We start from the raw sequence: 7,695 nt of genomic DNA, 5'->3' as shown, positions 1-7,695 counted from the left end.
TCATTTGAGACAGGTACTATCATGTTAGTTTGAGGCAATTATGAATAGTCTTTCCTAAATATTTCTAATGCCATTTGATAGGTGTCATTGACTTTTATGAAAACTACTGAGCCACTTCCTTTTTTGATTGTGTTTGGAATTACTACAGATCTCTTTCCTGGCCTCTGGCAGAGGCTTGTGATGTAAATAAATTCATATGGCTGGCTGGAAAGGAAGAAGGTGTGTATTACTAGACCCAGTACATCAAAGAGGTGTTCATGGTTTCAACAAAAATTAAGAACAGGAGTGCCTTTGAGAGATACCTCAGAGATATTTTTGCAGATCATGGCCTGCCTTGAAGAATGCTTTCTCTCTCAGTTAATACTGCTCCTTCCTGTCTCCATCTCCACCCCCATTCCAAGAATGTAGTAAACCAGTGTTAACTATGGAAATAGTTATGAGAGTTTGAATAACCAGGAAAGGAAATTTGGGTAAAGGGCATGATGATATATTCACATCACAACAAAATCCTAACAAATATCTCTCTATCTCTCCATCTAGAAGCCTTTAGTTACAACTTCTAAATTCTCTCAAATGGATGACTTTATGCCTTAAAACCTCACCTTTGATAGTTTCCTTAACTATAAGATATAACGGATTTTTAGAACACGTTGCTCAATATCTTGCAAAACTGATACAGTGCATAGTCTGATTCAAGTCTCTGTGCCTAACTTAAGGTTTTTTGTTTTTAGAAGCAGTTATTAATTCTCAAAATTCTATTATTACAGAAATACTTAACACAAATGATGAAAACTTCCTAATCCTCCCCCAGGAGAACCACTCTCAACATACACTACATTCACTATTTTCCACCCAAAATATTTTTCCTATACTTATACAAGGATATATCATTACATTATCTTCCTACAAAAGTATTCTTTGACCAAGATTTTTACCAAAAATCTAGAAGCACAAGATTATTTTTACCCTTTTTCCTTTTCAATTTTCAAGCAGAAGACAAGGTCCACATTCTTTCTCTTGTGCTTTTTTTTCTTTATCTGATTCCTTTGTTTGATGGAGCAGAGTGTTTGGTGATGGAATTCATAGAAATCTCTTGGCATTCTCCAAAAATGCCATTCAATTTTAAACTATAGCATTCACCACTGGCATTTCTTTTTTCATTTAGGAGATTTTAATGAACATTCTAACAAAGTTTGCCGTAAAGAAAATTGTTCATAAGTGAATCAAGCCCTCTTGTGATTTTCATTTAAAATTAAACATGCACAGCAAAAGATTAAAATTTTATGAAACTTTTAAAATTATGTTTAAAGGAAAAAGATTGACTTTGTGATTAATAAAATTGAATAATGCTCAATATAACATTAAAAAAATATATATTGACTAGTTTAGTACTAATATGATGTTTAAGTAAGAAATGCTATTGCAGTTCTCTACCTAATAATGCTTCCAAAAGCATGCCATAGATAAATATTTTAAATTTAGAATTTATCACCAAAAGGAGAAAGCTGGACTAGAGGACTGGAGCTCTAGTATCTATCTCTGGTTCCTGCTAGCAGCTATTTACATTTATATGAAAAAGTAATTTAGGTGCCAAGACTTTGATTTCCTCATCTGTAAAATCAGAGTATAGATTCAATTTTTTTAAAAGATTACAGACAGTCTGTTACAGAGTTTGGTGAAAGCTGTTAGAGCAGGCTAGTTATATAACAATGAAATTTCCCAGATTTAGAGGCTTAACACGAGAAGTTTATTTACTGGTCATTACACGACCAAGTTCCATAAGCACATTACAGGTAGCTTTCTTCCATGTGTCAATTGGGGAACTGAGATTTCCTCCATCTTGTGTCTCTATTGTTTCCTAAGCTTTGGATCTCTCTACACCTGACCCACAAAAGAGTAAAGAAGCAGTGGGCAGCCTGGGTGGCTCAGTGGTTTAGCGCTGCCTTCAGCCCAGGGCCTGATCCTGGAGACCTGGGATCAAGTCCCACATCAGGCTCCCTGCATGGAGCCTGCTTCTCCCTCTCCCTGTGTCTCTGCCTCTCTCTCTCTCTCTCTCTCTCTCTCTCTGTGTGTGTGTGTGTGTCTCTCATGAATAAATAAATAAAATCTTTTAAAAAAGAGTAAAGAAGCAGCAAGAAAAGTACGCCCATTTCTTAAACTCCTTTGCCTAGAAATGACACCCGATTTTCATTATTTGTATTCTACTGGCCAGATCACATGATCCTATTTAGCATTAAGAGGGACTAGGAAATGTAGTCCCTGGCTGGGTTGCCACTTTGCAGTGATAACTACATTTTGGAAGGTGGAACACAAGTTTTGGTAGACAACCTCACAAACACCATCCGAATTATATAAAAATCTTGGGAAAATTCATTAAGTGTCAAAATATTCAAATGGCCCCTATATTCAAGCAACGCTCCATGCTACAGTTGATGGAAGGATTCATTTTCCCAAAAAAATGAAAGTTCCATAAATATACTATTAAAGTCATGGCTTGAAATGCCATACCATAGAATCCTAGCGCCATCCTGTGCTCTGCAGCACTTTATCCACTCAAAGTAATTCTATCATCTCCAGCAGTAAAGCATCTTGAGTGCATTTCCATCTCAAGCCTGAATCCATTTCTACAAGCCTTCTCCCTTCTTCTATCAATGACGTCTAATAAATTTCTCTCGTAGGGCAGCCTGGGTGGTTCAGTGGTTTAGCGCCACCTTCAGCCCAGGGTGTGATACTGGAGACCCGAGATTGAGTCCCACATCCGGCTCCCTACGTGGAGCCTGCTTCTCCCTCTGCCTGTGTCTCTGCCTCTCTCTCTCTCTCTCTATTTTATTTATTTATATAAATAAAATAAAATCTTAAAAATAATAATAAAATAAAATTAATAAATTTCTTTCGTGAAAGCTGGCTACATAATGTGGGAGTCCCAGTGCAAACAAAACAAATATGCACAAACACACAGAGCCTTTGTTCAAAAACCTGGGTAGGGGTGAGGAATGCCATTAAATAAACTAAAATATAAAGTTTTGTCATTTTCCCAATGATCCCTCTTTACTTATCATGTTGTTTTATATTTGCTACTTAATGTCATCCTAAGTAAAGGAAAATTAACATTTTAAATTACTAGCTTGAATGTTACCATCCATATTTATACTACACAGTGCCAGTTCTAAATGGAAATATTTGAGTATTTAATTGACGTGGAGAAACACCAGAAATATTCAGTTTGTATTTAGTGGTTAATCCCCACAGGCCCTCTGAACTGACTAGAAGAGACCAACACAAGTCAGACACAATGCAGGAAGTAGGAAGAGCATGCCCACAAATGAAAAGCAATCAAAGGAGCACTCGAGGCCACAAGAAAACTTGTGGGGGGAGAGAGAAGACCTTCCCAGAGCACTCCCACCCTATACCCTCAGACCCTGAATATCTGGCCTTGGGAAGTAGAGTATGTGCAATTGCTTCATCAGGTTCCAGCAGGGGTTCCCCCTCCCAAGAGCTACCCTAGAAAAAGTCAGTCAACCATTACCCCCTTCCCACTGGCCCAACTCTGGGCAGATGAATGACCCCAAGGATCTTAAAAACTCTGCACCAGGGGGATCCCTGGGTGGCGCAGCGGTTTGGCGCCTGCCTTTGGCCCAGGGCACGATCCTGGAGACCCGGGATCGAATCCCACATCAGGCTCCCGGTGCATGGAGCCTGCTTCTCCCTCTGCCTGTGTCTCTGCCTCTCTCTCTCTCTCTCTCTCTGTGACTATCATAAATAAATAAAAAATTAAAAAAAAAAAACTCTGCACCAGGAATAGCTCAGTTCATGAATCAGAGTGGGCAGGAGGCTGTACTCTGCTGTGCCATTTAATGCTCCATATTATTGACATTAGGACAGCTGCCACTAGGCCCCACTCCCAAACATGGCCTGACTCCAACTATGCCCATGCTCTGTTGTTCCATGAGACCTCACTTACAAAACACAAATTTGATGTGATGTGATGAGCACTGGGTGTTAATGCAATCAATGAATTATTGAAAACTACATCTCAAACTAATGATGTACTATATATTGGCTAATTGAATTTAAATTTTAAAAATCTTTTCAGTAACTAAAAAAAAAATCCACAAATTCTGAGGTAGAATTATCAAGAATTTCAGACTACATTTGGCAAACATGGGGTTCTATGTGTACAGGGACCTGTGCCATTGCACGCGCTGCATACCCATGAAGCCAGGCCCAAACTTACTTCAAATAAATGAATTTTCAGGAACAATGTGTCTTTCCTCCAACTGTGATCCAAATAAATCCCAGGGCTTCAAGTGACTTAACCTTGCCAAGGTGTCTCACTCAAAGAAACACAATCCAGTAAAGTAGCTAAGTGTAATTAAAATAATTCTACTCTTTGCTTGCATTATGCAAAGACCAATAAAGAGAATCTAATTCATAACACAGAGTTATAATTTTTAAACTCCTTGTTTCTGTTCTCTGGTCCTCCCTTATGGAAGCTGCTCTAGAATCTTTTATCCTTTGCTTCTCATTTGGCATTTTATAGCAAAACATGTCCTCCCTGATAAAAAGCCCATAAGGAGGGGCACCTGGGTGGTTCAGTTGGTTAAGTGTCTGCCTTCGGCTCAGGTCCTGATCCTGGGGTCCTGGGATCAAGCCCCATGAAGCCTGCTTCTCCTTCTCCCTCTGTCATTCCCCCTGCTTGCATTCTCTTGCTCTCTCTCTCTCTCTCTCTCACACACACACACACAAATAAATAAATAAAATCTGTTTTAAAAAGTCCATAAAAGACATGATACTCTACATAGAAAACCCAAAAGTCTCCACCCCAAGATTGCTAGAACTCATACAGCAATTCGGTAGCGTGGCAGGATACAAAATCAATGCCCAGAAGTCAGTGGCATTTCTATACACTAACAATGAGACTGAAGAAAGAGAAATTAAGGAGTCAATCCCATTTACAATTGCACCCAAAAGCATAAGATACCTAGGAATAAACCTCACCAAAGATGTAAAGGATCTATACCCTCAAAACTATAGAACACTTCTGAAAGAAATTGAGGAAGACACAAAGAGATGGAAAAATATTCCATGCTCATGGATTGGCAGAATTAATATTGTGAAAATGTCAATGTTACCCAGGGCAATATACACGTTTAATGCAATCCCTATCAAAATACCATGGACTTTCTTCAGAGAGTTAGAACAAATTATTTTAAGATTTGTGTGGAATCAGAAAAGACCCCGAATAGCCAGGGGAATTTTAAAAAAGAAAACCATATCTGGGGGCATCACAAGCCAGATTTCAGGTTGTACTACAAAGCTGTGGTCATCAAGACAGTGTGGTACTGGCACAAAAACAGACACATAGATCAGTGGAACAGAATAGAGAATCCAGAAGTGGACCCTGAACTTTATGGGCAACTAATATTCGATAAAGGAGGAAAGACTATCCATTGGAAGAAAGACAGTCTCTTCAATAAATGGTGCTGGGAAAATTGGACATCCACATGCAGAAGAATGAAACTAGACCACTCTCTTTCACCATACACAAAGATAAACTCAAAATGGATGAAAGATCTAAATGTGAGACAAGATTCCATCAAAATCCTAGAGAAGAACACAGGCAACACCCTTTTTGAACTCGGCCATAGTAACTTCTTGCAAGATACATCCACGAAGGCAAAAGAAACAAAAGCAAAAATGAACTATTGGGACTTCATCAAGATAAGAAGCTTTTGCACAGCAAAGGATACAGTCAACAAAACTCAAAGACAACCTACAGAATGGGAGAAGATAGTTGCAAATGACATATCAGATAAAGGGCTAGTTTCCAAGATCTATAAAGAACTTATTAAACTCAACACCAAAGAAACAAACAATCCAATCATGAAATGGGCAAAAGACATGAACAGAAATCTCACAGAGGAAGACATAGACATGGCCAACATGCATATGAGAAAATGCTCTGCATCACTTGCCATCAGGGAAATACAAATGAAAACTACAATGAGATACCACCTCACACCAGTGAGAATGGGGAAAATTAACAAGGCAGGAAACAACAAATGTTGGAGAGGATGCGGAGAAAAGGGAACCCTCTTACACTGTTGGTGGGAATGTGAACTGGTGCAGCCACTCTGGAAAACTGTGTGGAGGTTCCTCAAACAGTTAAAAATATACCTGCCCTACGACCCAGCAATTGCACTGTTGGGGATTTACCCCAAAGATACAAATGCAATGAAACGCCGGGACACCTGCACCCCGATGTTTCTAGCAGCAATGGCCACGATAGCCAAACTGTGGAAGGAGCCTCGGTGTCCAACGAAAGATGAATGGATAAAGAAGATGTGGTTTATGTATACAATGGAATATTACTCAGCTATTAGAAATGACAAATACCCACCATTTGCTTCAACGTGGATGGAACTGGAGGGTATTATGCTGAGTGAAGTAAGTCAGTCGGAGAAGGACAAACATTATATGTTCTCATTCATTTGGGGAATATAAATAATAGTGAAAGGGAAAATAAGGGAAGGGAGAAGAAATGTGTGGGAAATATCAGAAAGGGAGACAGAACGTAAAGACTGCTAACTCTGGGAAACGAACTAGGGGTGGTAGAAGGGGAGGAGGGCGGGGGGTGGGAGTGAATGGGTGACGGGCACTGGGTGTTATTCTGTATGTTAGTAAATTGAACACCAATAAAAAAAAATAAAATAAAATAAAATAAAATAAAATAAAATAAAAAGTCCATAAAAGTTTTTGCTCTCCCCTTCGCCACCCCCACTCCTAGTTCTTAGGTAAATCAACTCAACCTCTTGGATTTCTCTTTAATTTTTTTCTCTCCTCTGCCCATTACTAATGTTCTCTACCCCAAAGGAGACCCCAGAATCTGATGGAGAGGGCAAGAATCTTTCCCTCTGATGAAAGTGAAAGGAGGGAACAGATGTAAATATACATTTAGCAATGTTTTGTGTCCAGATTACACATTAATAATATTATTCCTCTTATAAATCAAGGGTCTACTCAGTCATATTGATTTGATTTTTCCCCTAGAATAGCTCTTGATGCTGTAGCAATTTAGTTTAAAGTAAAGTGGCTCTCCTTCTGTGGTAGAGAAGCAAAACACACAAGCACCTGCTCCCCTTGGGACACTGAATGAGTCACTTAATCTCAGCCTTCCGTTTTCTCTGTAGAGTACCTAAACTATGATTTGGGGCAATCCAACACTCTGAGAATTGGACTCTTTCTCAGCTCTGTGAATTAATTATGTATTATGTATTAATTAGATTATTAATCTAATAGATTAATATTAGATTATGTATTAATCAATAATATTAGCTGGATTATGTATTAATCAATAATATTAGCTAGATTATGTATTAATCAATAATATTAGCTAGATCTTAAGAAAACATTTGTCAAGGAAAAGAGGGTGGCCCGCACTGAAAACGCCTACTTGGAAGAGATGTTGGGGTATTCATAGCTGATCAAGGTTTTCTGAATGTAGGTAAAATATCTCTAAGCAACCCTTCTTCCTATTTTCCAATGATATATTTATGATTATTAATTTGACCCCCAAATACATTGATTCCAGGAAGAAGGAAGTAGTCCCCAAGGATGTAATACACAAAAGTTATGGTAATTGAGGATGGAAGTGTTCCATTATAAATTAAAATTTTGGAATTCTGGACTATATAT

This window comes from Canis lupus, chromosome 4 (assembly GCF_003254725.2).
Source record: "Canis lupus dingo isolate Sandy chromosome 4, ASM325472v2, whole genome shotgun sequence".
In the NCBI taxonomy this organism is placed as follows: Eukaryota; Metazoa; Chordata; class Mammalia; order Carnivora; family Canidae; genus Canis; species Canis lupus.
This window is presented reverse-complemented; position numbering follows the sequence as displayed.